Here is a 13,167-nt window from a genome sequence, read left to right as displayed (position 1 = left end):
TCTGCATTGTTCGTTCCTCCTCCACTTGCATTATATTGCATTGCATTTCTAGTTGAACCTGTGAAGAACCAAGTAAACCATCAATTTTTCTATTCAAAATTTCTACTTGATTAGAGAGCATGGTGACCGAATCGATGTTAAAAGTGCCGACTGCTTTTGTTGGTTTTGTCCTTATGACTTGCCAATGATAATTATTCAGTGACATCTCTTCAATAAATTCATAAGCCATTTTAGTTGTTTTGTTATTGATAGTCCCACCAGCAACTGCGTCGATAAGTTGCCCTGTTGAGGGGTTCACACCGTTGTAAAACGTTTGAACCTGCAACCATAAATTTAACCCATGGTGAGGGCACTTTCTCAATAGATCCTTGTATCTCTCCCATGCATCATAGAGTGTTTCTAAATCCATCTGCACAAAAGAAGAGATATCATTCCTCAACTTAGCCATTTTAGCTGGTAAAAAATATTTAAGTAAGAATTTTTCGGTCATTTGTTCCCAAGTAGTAATTGACCCTCGTGGTAACGAGTTCAACCACTGTTTAACTTTGTTCCTCAACGAAAAGGGAAACAACCAAAGGCGAATGGCATCGTCAGAAACGCCATTGATCTTAAATGTGTCACAAAATTTCAGAAAATTCGCCAAATGAGTTGGATCTTCATCTTGCAAAGTATCAAACTGAACAAATTGTTGTATCATTTGAATTGTGTTAGGTTTCAGTTCAAATTTATTTGCAGCAATAGCAGGTCTAACTATACCCGATTTCGCTCTTGTTAAAGTAGGTTTAGCATAATCATATATAGTACGAGACACAGGATTCTGATTTATTGGATCTGTAGCAACTACAGGAGGAAGCTGATTATTCTAATTTTCAACCATCTCCTCGGTTGTGGTTTGAATATCGTCATCTTGTCCTTCCTCTATGTCACGTAGGCTTCGCCTAATTTTTCTTCGGTTTCTGCGAGCTGTGTGTTCTATCTCACTATTAAAAAGTAATAGTCCCGATGGGTTTCTTCTAGTCATAAACTATAAAAACATGCCAGAAGAAAAAAAAATTAGTAAAATTAACAAAAATAAAATTAAATTTAAATTACAATAAAATAAATGGCTAAAGTAATAAAAATTCAGCGTTCCTAATATTTTAGTTCCCCGGCAACGGTGCCAAAAACTTAGTGTGAACAAATCATGATAAGTTTTAAATTTATGATTGACCGTTCTTGAAAACTAACTATTATCACGACAAAGGCAAGCGCACCTTATCGAACAGTAGTATAGCTTCTGGCAAGACTGGAATGTCGAACCCAAAGGAACTAAAAGTACTAGTATTAACTTCCTTTTTATTATCTAGCCTAAAAATAAAGGGATTTGTTTTTTCTAAACTAATTACTAAACTAAGAATGCACAGAAAGTGAATTGCGAAAATAACTTTTGGGAAAACTGAATGATTTGGACAATACCTAAGGAAAAATCCACCTAGACTTCACTTGTTATTGACTCTGAATTAGATGATTTATTCATTTGACTTGATCCGTAGAAATCCCTAATTTATATTATTATCTCTCTCGACACTAACAACATCTAACCCTAGGTTGATTAATTGAAATCTCTTTCTAATTAAAACCCCTAGTGTTGCATTAACTCAATTTATGGATTCCCTTATTAGGTTTCACCCTAATCCGGTAAAATTATGTCACCCTATCTCTAGGCGTGTAATCAACTCCACTTAATTATGTTAGATCTACTCTTAGACAGGGACTTTTTCTCCTCTGAATAAGCACATCAAAACTTGAATTAATATCCTGAAATATCAAAGCAAGAATTAAAAACACATAATTAAGAACAAATCAAATATTTATCATATAATTCAGATAATAATAACAAGATCCATCTTAGGTTTCATTCCCTTTAGGTATTTAGGGGGGTTTAGTTCATATTTATGAAAGAAAACATCTCAAAAGAATAATGATAACAAAACATAAAGAAAACCTAAAAACTCCTAAAGGGAAATTGAAGGGAGATCTTCAGTCTTGAAGGATAATCCGGCTTTGAGATGGATCAATCGGCTTTCTTCGAGAAATTTCTTACCTCTTACTCCCTGTGTCTCTTCTAGGTACCTCCTGAGGTGTTTATATAGCCTTTAGAATGCTTCAAAACCCTCAAGAGTGGACTTTTCCGAATAGGACTAGACTTGGGCTCGATAGGGACACGCTCGTGCGACACGCCCGTGTGAGATGGCTTAGATTGTGTTGGAATCTGTTAAAACAAAACGGGCATGTGAACTACCCATGTGAGGAAGTCTAGGCCATGTTGATTTCCCACATTGATCTATTTTCTCCGTTTTTGGCCCGTTTCTCGCTCTTTTTACTCTACTATGCTCACCTAAGTATAAAACATGAAATTAAAAAATTAGGAGCGTATAAAACATGAAATTAAAAGATTAAGAGCATCAAATTCACCAAATCTAAGGAGAAATCATCCATAAATATGCTTAGCATGTGATTAAAATATGTATAAATTATGGTTTATCAATTTCCTCAACCTCAAGAATAATTTCCTCAAGACTTGCACATGTTCCTCTTCTATTCAGGATTTGGCGATCATGTTGTCGACATAAACTTCAATTTCTTTGTCATCATATCATGAAACAGGGTTACCATGACTCTTTAATATGTTGGTCCCGCGTTTTTCAGTCCAAATGGCATCACCTTATAGCAAAAGGTTCCCTACATGGTTACAAATGTAGTCTTATCCATGTCTTTAGGATGCATCTTGATCTAGTTATATCCTGAGAAGCCATCCATGAAGGAGAATAATGAGTGACCTACCGTATTGTCCACTAATTCCTATAATCTACACACATCTGTACTTTTCCATCTTTTTTAGGGATAAGAAAGATATTGGCTACCCAATCTGATTAATTAACCACTTGTAAGAAACCAGCATCGAATTGTTTCTTGACCTCCTCTTTTATGTTCAACAAAACATCAGGCCTCATTTTTCGAAGCTTCTGTTGAACCGGCTTGCATTCTTTCTTTATAGGGAGTCAGTGTACCATGATATCAGTACTTAGTCCAGGCATATCTTGATATGACCAAGCGAAAACATCTTTGAATTCTTGGAGTAACTCAATGAGGTATCGCTTGTCTCTACGGTAATGCAAGCTCCGATCTTTACTTCTTTCTTTTCTTGTTCGTCTCCCAATTTCACAATTTCTACTGACTCTTTGTGAGGTAGAATCTTTTCTCCTCTTGTTCTACCATCCTTAACAAATCAAGACATAAGTTATAGTCTCTGTCAACTTCAAAGTCTTGAGATCCCTTTAGGTACATATCTCGCTTAAAAGGAGATTCTGAGTTAGTAGTAGCATCGATCATATCGTTGATATTTTGAGACCTATTGTCGATGCGAAGGAAGATATAAAGAATAAAAGAATCTAAGAATAATGATCTGTATGGTATGATTATGAATGAAAGAACAAAAGAATATTTGCTCGGAATACGACAAAAGGATGCATTTCATTGAAATAATGATTTTGAACATAAGCCTATTTCACAAAAAGACTCTTACTACTCCTAGGCCTAGAGTAATAAGTGTGTTTGAACATCACTCTGTGTTAGTTCTAAAGACTACAGGAATCTCTTCCACAGTCCAATTATTCAGAACACTTCCTGGCTCACAAGGGCGAATGCCCGACAAATTCTCTGTGACAGCCCAAAATTGACCCTAGTCGGAAAGCGGTTTCGGGACCACTAAACCGAGTCATAATAATAATTAACCATTATATGCATATATGCATGTGTGAAAATTTCATGTTTGGATTTTGTTAATTGTAAGTGAATTTTTATCAAATAGGACTTATGTGAGAAAATTTAGAAATGTGCTAGGCAAATGTAAGGTGGCCTATTAATACATGTGGGAAAGTGTTGTCCTTGCATGTCAAATTAGCCAAAATGAAGCATGATGGCCGGCCATGCTATGAGTGGAAACATGTTGCCAACATGTTTAGTTAGTGGATTATGTAGGAAGAATAAAGAAATGAAAAAAAAGAGAATATGAAGAAAAACAAAGAAAAGAAAAAAAAAGTGTTCATTCTCTCATTTTCTCCTTGCTTGGCGAATGTACTAAGAAGAAAGGGGAAGCTTGAGAAAATCAGCCATGGAGTTTGCTAGACTAAGGTATGTTGATGTTATCCATGAGACTCATGCATGTTTTTAGTTGATAGTTTGAATCCCACCTAACCCATGGTCTAAACCTTTACCATGAAATGGGGATGATATTCGCCATGGGTGTTGTCTTCTTGGTATCATTGATGTTTGATATTTGATGTTGTGGTGGTGAGGCATGAAGATGAGTTAAGTTTCGCTAAGGTGGGTTTGTGTGGATGTCATTTGCATGCTAAGTGTCAAGCTTAGTAATGATATATGTGTATGGTGTCTTTGATGTTGTGAATGGAAGTAGAAGAAAAGTAAAAGAAATTTATGTAGAAATGTGATGTATGTGGATTCATAGGATGTTACAAATAGGTGTGAAGCTATGCTAGAAGAGAAAAGAAATTGCCAAGTGTTCATGGGAGGAAAACTAAGTGTTTGAAAGAATAAAAAAAAATGATGCCATAATTGATAGTATGGGTATTGACCATTTAATCAAGTGTGTAGGTGATGTTAGATCAATTTTAGCACATTCGGTTATAGATAGGCATGTTGATAATCTCATTTAGACAATTAGACATAAAAGGGTGGTAATGAGGTTGAAAATTGTTGAATGGCTAGTTGGGTAATGAATGAAGCATTGACCATATGGGGTAAAAATGGGTCATATGCTTATGAGATAAAATTTTGTGAATTGATGTATTAATGATGATAGTTTAGTTGATGTCATGTGTATATGTATAAATATTTGGCAAGACGGTTAAACTAGTTAATTTATTGACTAAGCTCAAGAAGCTCGAGGTGGAGAAACAAGCAAAGGCAAAGGAAAGAACATCGAGTAGCCGAGTTGGAACCATTTTGCCCAACACAAGGTAAGTCATTAAGCATATATTTGATATTGCTTAAATGATTGTAAAAATCTATGCAATTGTGCTTAATGGGATGATATATATATATAAATGAAATGTATGTGTATGGAGTGATGACATTTGTTGAATGTAAAAGAAATAGTGAAATGTGTAGAAAGTTGCTTTCGGCACTAAGTGTCTTGGGCAATACGTGTGTACGGTGACGAGATTGGCACTAAGTGTGCATGCTGGAAATATATGGCACTAAGTGTGCATGCTGGAAATATCTGACCTTTGGGTGTGCGAGCTCGAAGGGTATGGCACTAAGTGTGCGGGTTTAAATTGTACAGCACTAAGTGTGCGAGTTTGATTATATAGCACTAAGTGTGCGAGTTGAATACATATAGCACTAAGTGTGTGGATTCACTATATGCTCTTGCATTACAATTGGCACTGAGTGTGCGACATCATCGAGCTAATCCCGGACAGCGGATCGGGTAAGTACCTCGAGCTCATGACGAATAGAGAATACGTTCATGCTTGGGGTTGAATTTGGTAAGCCTTAAATCTATGTGATGATTGAAATTGTATGGTTGTGCTGGAAAATGAGTTAATGTGTAAAAATGCTTTGATTATCTTGTTGTGTAGAATATGAAATGTGGATGTATGACTTGGTACGAGATTGGACCGAAAGGTCCGAGGTATTATGGTATAGATTCGATATGGATGAGTACCTAGCCTCGTTTGTTGTACATGTTGTAGTAACTTTATCGATTGGATTGATGAATGCTTATGACTTCTGAGTTGTAAACTCACTCGGTGTTTTCTTGTCACCCATTTTAGGTCTCTCGGACTCGTATTGTTTGCGTGATCGGGACCGTCGTTGAAGTCATCACACCGGCTGAAATCTTGTGGTATTGTTTTCGTTGTTGAAGAACATTTGGCATGTATAGGCTATTATATTTTGTCGAATTGTGGGTTGTAAACTTTAAGCCATGTGAAAATGGCCTATGTGGTCGTCGAGTGGGATGCTAGAACCTATAGCCACGAGTCTTAGAAACTCTAATTTTGATAAGGTGGCCATAATTTGTGTCATGTATGATGGATGATTAAGGCCAAGGAAAGATTCATGAAATTGGCATAGTCTACTGCAGTAACTGTTGCGGACAGCAGCAGTGAGATGAGATTGAAAAATCACTAAAAATAGTAGAAGTAGAATTAAATAGTGAGTAAATTATGGAATTGAACCTTGATGAATCTATTTTTATATGGACGAAACGAAATGACCATATGAGCAGTATACTGAGAAATATTAAAGTTCTCGTGAGACAGGGCCAGAACGGTTTCTGGGTCCCCTGTCGCGACTTTGAAAATTTACCATAAATTATCCAGAAAGAATTAGGAGCCATGCCTTATATGTACAGATTCCATTTTGAGTCTAGTTTCATTAGAAACAAACGGCACCAGTATTAAATCCCTGTACAGAGATATATTCAAGTTGTAACGCGCGGAGGTCAGAGCAGTCGATCCCTGTAACATGGGTGACTTTAACTAATAAACTGTACCAATTGGCCCGGCCAAAAATTCTAAAAATAAATCCATGGATGGGTATGTGAGTCTAAATTCAGGGAAAATTTACAAAACCAGTTTCCGAGTTTTGAAACTCGAGATATGATTTTTAAGGCGACGGTGATGCAGTTTTCCAGCCTGACTGGTAATGTCAAATTGGTTGGTACCTTGAGAGGATTTGGCCGTTAACCCCTCGTGTCCGACACCGGCGACGGTCACGAGTTAGGGGTGTTACATTCTCTACTCCAGTTCCTTCTTCCTATGTGGCATTGATGTCTAAATTTTCCAACATTCCTTCCATGATTTCCTTTCTTGGTGTCCCCCACTTAGGGTGAATGGTTCTTCCAGACACAAAAGTCTTCGATACATGGGGAAAGATCATTGGTTCCCATTCGATCTCCTCCCCGCTCAATCGCGCTCTCCTTCTCACTTGCTTCTTTTCCAGTTCATTTTTTCTTTTTCTCGTGTCCGGCTTAAATTCTAAGTTGAAGCGATCTTGTTTGTCCTTCATTATTGGTGCTTCAATCCTTTCTTAGAGGTGTCTCCTGAGTCCTCTTCTCGGCATGGCCCCTTTCCTGACAGTTAGTCGCAAGCCCATTCTTGTAGTCTTGGATCTCGTACGTGCTTGGACCAACAGAAGGGGTACTTCGATTCTGCCCATTACCTTCCTTTCTGTGCCATCGAATGCCCTCACTATATTTTGGCAGGCTTTTATGTGAGAACTATCTACAGGTAATCTGTTCAGTGTGGATAATGGTAGGACATTCAAGGCCGATCTATTTTCAATCAATACACCGGTAACGTATACCCCTTACAGTGGGTCGTGATGTGCAAAGCCTTAGTCGATCCCCTGCCTCCTGGTGGTACTTCATCATCATTGTAGAATATGAAGTTGTCGGCACTTATATTGTTGACTAGGTGGTCCAGCTTGTTTACCGAAATATCGTTAGTGACATAAGTTTCATTCAGCACCTTCATCAATGCGCTACGATAGGTTTCTGAGCTTAAGAGTAAAGCCAGTACTAATATACGAATTGGCTATTTGTACAACTATTTCACGACACTATACTCACTGTGTTTTAGAAATTTCAAGAATTTCTTGGCTTCTTTTTTCGTTACCAATTCATTAACAGGCGGTTTAAGTTTAACTGACTTCTCTTTCTTTTGCTCAATCACCAATGATTTTCCTTTAATAGGCTCGACTTTTATATTTGGGGTATCATAGTGTCTTTCACTGCATGTATAGAAAACCACGTCTTGACCTTCCTCTGATACATTAGCCGGGATTTCCTCTCCCGGGATTGTCACATTACAGTTATAGTTCCAAGGTACACTTTTTCTATCTTTATAAGGGAAAGCAACGGGCTTCTAAATCATGACTTTTGGTGTAACTTGTGCCCCGACTTCGTTAATTCTTGGTCGCGAAATGATAACCACTGGGTGGTTGACTTTGTAGATATTCTCTATTGATCCCTCTTCTGAGGCACATACATCTTTTCCTTCTAGGTTTCCGGTATACTCAAAGAATTCTAGCTTGTTATTATCCATCAATCCTTGTACTAGGGCCCTGAATTCACTACATCTTTGAATCTCATAATCCTCTTGATCATGGAATTCATAATAACTCTTTGTTCCTTGGGATCTGTCCCTTGAATTTTACGTAATTAACCCTCATTCTACCATTTTCTTCTACACTTCCTTCAGCGGGGTATTCACTTCTACGATATTCATCTTGATTTCCTTCTTCGTACTCTCGATTATCGCATTTACCCTTTTATCCGCATGGTTAGGTAACGAATTTTCTACACTAAATGTATCATCAAATTTCACAATGCCCATTTTGATGAGTCTTTCGACCAACTTCTTGAAAGTGGTGCAGTTTTCTATCAAGTGTCCCATGATTCTGACATGGTATTCGCATTGGGCATTTGTGTCATACCATTTAGGGTATGGGGGTTGCATTGGCTTTAGATAGAAGGAGAACACAACATGTGCATCAAATAAACTTTGGTACAACTTCCTATACATCATTCGAATAGCTGTAAATTGGAGCTTCTTCATATTTTGCTTTGTGTTGGGCTCTTGTCTGGGTGGGCCTTGATAACCAATGGTTGTCGTCCTCGGTTGGTTTACAGTGATCGATTTCGAATATGTGCTCACATTATTTACCTCGTGCTCCTTCTTCCTCGAGGCTGTCTTTTTGGCATTTTCCCTAACTTCTATTTTCCCGCACCTTATCGCATTTTCTATCATTTCACCAGAAATTACTATGTCTGAGAAACTCTTAGTTGCACTTCCCAGCATGTGATTAATGAAAGCTGCCTTTAGGGTATTAATGAAGAGCATGGTGGTTTCCTTTTCTAGCAGAGGTGGTTGGACTTGTGTGGCCACCTCTCTCCACCGTTAGGCGTATTGCCTGAAGCTTTCATTATGCTTCTTCTCCATGTTCTATAAAGTGATTCTATCAGGGGTCATATTCGTCACATGACTATACTATTTCATGAAAGCTTGTGCTAGATCCTTCCATGAATTGATCTGGGTACGGCTCAGTTGGTTGTACCATTTAGATGCTGCCCCAACCAAACTTTCTTGGAAACAGTGAATCAATAGTTGGTCATTATTGACATAGGCTACCATTCATTTGCAGAACATGGTGATATGAGCTTCGAGACAACTAGTCCCGTTATACTTCTCAAATTCTGGAGTTTTGAACTTAGGGGGAAGCACCAAGTCCGGAACCAAGCTCAATATTGATTCCACCATGATAGTCGGTGTTTTCCATTTCTTTAAATTTTTTTCTAATCATCTACACCGATTTCGAGTTGTTTTGAGAGCTCCACCCTTGTCTTTTCTGTTTCTATCAAATCATCGAGATCGAGGACAACGGGGTTAGTTAGGTTATCCCCCAAATTAGAGCCTGAGCTGAGTTGGTAGTTCATCAGTGTCGAAACACCGGCCTGAAACTGTTGGGGCCTGATTGTAATAGATGGCCTTCATAGGTACACATCGGGTTGTATCTGAACATTCGTTGGGGTAAAACCTGGAGGGTAGAGAGGATCATTATCATCTCTAGCATTGATCATGGGGCTTTTTCCTTTTTCTAATCCGCTAGCTAGTAGTCGTGTTAATTGATCCATCATACTTCTTTAGGACTCCAGCATCTGGTCTCTCATATCTTGTTAGATTTTGGCCAACTGTTGTTGCATATTTGTTTGTAATTGATCCTGCATCTCTTTTTACATTTGTTTCAATCTTTCCAACCTTTGGTCCATTGCTTTGGTTTTTCCTTGTGTACTGTAACGATGCTCCAGGGTAGCTACCATGATTTTTAGGGTTTTTTGTGAGTCTTAGTGCGTATGATGTAATGTTGATGCATAAATGCAATGAATGCAAAAAAGGCGTTGATTCTGATTCAATTTCATTAGAGTAACTTTTCTAGAAAGCAAATTTATTTACATAAAACAGATTACATATAAGGCTTTGCCCTGATACTTAAGGCCTTGACCTGCCTAAGAAGCCAAGCAAGCTCTCGGCCTCGGTCCAATTCTGACTCGTATTTTAAACTCAGTACATCGGCCTGGACTGCTAAGGTTTGTAAGTGATCGGCCACTTCTCGCACTTGAGTCAAAGCTTCACCCATAACGTAATCCTTGTTCCTGACCTGATCTTGAGATTGATGAAACTGCTTTTTCCACCGCTCGTTATTCACCTCAAGGAGTTCATTCTGAAGTTCACGATTTTCCAGTGTAGTTTCAAGTTCTTCTATCTTCCCTTTTAACTCTTCAATTTTACTCAGACCAACCTTCAACTTGATTGCAGAGTTATGACTACGATACTGATACAAAGATCTTTCTAACTCTAACAACCGAATCTTTAATCCCTCCTTCTCATTTTGGCTTTCTACCAAACTTATTTTTAGAGTATCTTCTCGAGCTTGAGCATCTCAGAATTTTTCTTCCCATTGGCTAGTTCTACTTTTTTTCCTCTTTAATTTCCTACCACCATTGTTCTGATGTTTTTCCTATCCCAGTGGTTCTCATTGACCTTCACAGTTTCTTGTAGCCTATTTTCAAACTGTCCAAATCATCTTCAGCCTTGTTTTTTCCTTTTCTTAGTTTTTCAGCTTCTAGTTTCTGGATATCGACATCTAGCCCCAGTTGTATTTTTTCTTCATCCAATTGCTTGATCCTTTTTTCTAGCTCTAAACTCTTTCTATCGAAATCTTTTTTGATGTTCTCTAGCTCATATGAGATCACCTTCAAGTGTTCTTCCATTGATTGGGTGTTTTCTTGATCTGACGTAGGGATGTTGTCGTTGATCCTCTGACCCCGCCACCGGTCATACTCAGGGGTAGTCATTAGATTAGCAGCAAACCTTTTCATTTTATGAGTTTAGTTCCAGGCATTCGATATCTCACGAACTTTCTTTTTGTAATTATCCCCCTTGTACATGAACTCGCACTGAGCTAACCCGTGTGTTGGTGGCATAAACTTTCTTGATCTATACTGTCTTAACACGAGCAGAGGAGCATACCCGACGACTCCCCATATCCCAAGTAGGGGAACCCAATCAAAATCTCCACATCGATATAATATCTCATCAGGGACCATCCACGGGGATCTCCATTCGACATCTTCCTCTTGCAGATTCTGAAGAATCGTCATCCACTTTTCCTCTGTAATATCATTTCGTCTCAGCGTATCCACTAACTCTTTCAGTGGAGAGTAGTTTTCAGAGAAGATGTGACACGAGACCTTTTTCACTTTCCAAAAATGGTTGTGGAACCAAGCTAGTAAGAGTTGTATGCATCCGATGAATCTCCCTTCGCCCGCTCTTTGACAAGCATTTAATGATCTGAAAGTTTTAGCTAAATTCGTGGGTACAGGTGTGACCCTTTTACTAAGCCTGTCAAATAGATCGGAAACAGCCTCGTCCATGTGCCCTAAAGCCTTAGGGAAGATAATCAGTCAATAAATGCTCAAAGAGAAAACATCAACCCTCTTCTTCATATCGGGATGCACTAGGATTAAATCCCTCAAATTCCTCCAAATGATGAACTTACAATCTCCATTTTGCTTGATCCGGGCTATAACCCACTGTTCGCTCATTCCCGTGATGTTCATCAGCTTTTTTGAGAATGTTGGCATGTTGGAAGCTCTGGAATAAGCTTTATCAACTTGAATCTTCGGGCAACGGAGCAAGGCCATGTACTCTTCTATAGTAGGTACCAAAACTACTTTCCCGAAAGTAAAACAACTATAAGCAGAGTTCCAATACTGGGCGAGGGCTCGAAGTAGGTGCTCGTCTACCTTGATATCGAGCAGATAGGGTAAATCACCATAATGACAGTAGAATAGCTATTTGATCTCGTCATCCCACTGACCCGAAATTTCTTTCATCTCTTGGAGATTATTTTGGTTTAAACTGATTCGAGTGAAATCCCATAATTCTGACACATACCCCTTGGTAAGACTATCACTTTTCTCTTGCTGCATTGTCTCAACTCATATCTGGACGGCCGCATTATCCTCCACTTTATCAAGAAACCCCTTTTCTATGATAAATTATCTATTTAGCAACCAAATGTGAATTAACACCTTTTGTGATGAAAATGCCATGCAAATACAATCAAAGTAAAACAAAGCAAGTCAGTATTTCATACACAGTTTAAAGCAAGCAAGGAATAATAAATATAGAACCTGCTCAGGTAACCACTAGGGTTTGGTGTAGTTCTACCTAAGGCGGGTTCCTACGGCTCACTATATGCAGTTCGGTTCTAAAGTAAAGGTACCTGAACCAGCAGATTCCTCGATCCTCACCCATTATAGGTTCATACAGACTGAGTTCAGTTCAAAGGAATACATTTCTTTATGGCTGCACGGAGATGAAAATCTCACAAAGACATAGGTACGGATGTATCCTTAAAGCGATCCACTATCCTACACGAAGGTGAAAACCTCACGAAGGAATAGTTTCTCACTCCCACTTAAAAGGGTAAGATCAATCGATCAGCAATGCAATGTGTAAAAAGATACCAAATTTAAACCAACACAGCAATTATAAACCATAATGATGAAGATCGTAACAAAGACGGATGAAATGCAATGAAAGGATCGTACATTTAAACCAAGTTTTCAATTTTCGAAAAAAGGACAAAAATTTATCAACTCGTGGCTTGACTCTTTTTTTTCCCCAGTGGAGTCGTCAAGCTGTCGAAACCATTTTTTGAAAAAAATGAAGTTGACTTTATTTTGAAAATGAAAACGATAAAACAGAAGTCACCACCAATCCTTTTTGATGAGGTGTGATCAGGTCACCTGGTAATTCAGTCGTTTTAACAAAAATTTAAATTTATTGAAACGATGATTTTTGGTCTACAAAATCCAAAAAAAGGGGTTCGGGAGTCGGTTACGCACGAAGAAGGGTTAGCACCCTCGATATGCCCAAAATTGGTACCTAGTTGATTAGTTAATGTCTTGGTGACGAAAATTTGTGAACTTTTGAAGATTTTAAAAGTACGATCCTTTGTTAAAATATTATTTAATTAATTTTTTTGAGAAAATGGCGTATTTCACGTTAATCGAGGAAAAGAATTATGTCTCGT

General features: G+C 38.2%; 1 non-coding gene across 1 annotated transcript; it reads left to right on the top strand.

The window, feature by feature from the left end:
• The first annotated feature begins 335 nt into the window (after nt 1-335).
• Nucleotides 336-442, top strand: LOC128296121 (small nucleolar RNA R71). The gene has a single exon (XR_008286669.1). It is a non-coding gene; the product is annotated as a small nucleolar RNA R71 (small nucleolar RNA).
• The last annotated feature ends 12,725 nt before the right edge of the window (nt 443-13,167 follow it).

This window comes from Gossypium arboreum, chromosome 7 (genome assembly GCF_025698485.1).
Source record: "Gossypium arboreum isolate Shixiya-1 chromosome 7, ASM2569848v2, whole genome shotgun sequence".
NCBI lineage: Eukaryota > Viridiplantae > Streptophyta > Magnoliopsida > Malvales > Malvaceae > Gossypium > Gossypium arboreum.
This window is presented reverse-complemented; position numbering and strand designations above follow the sequence as displayed.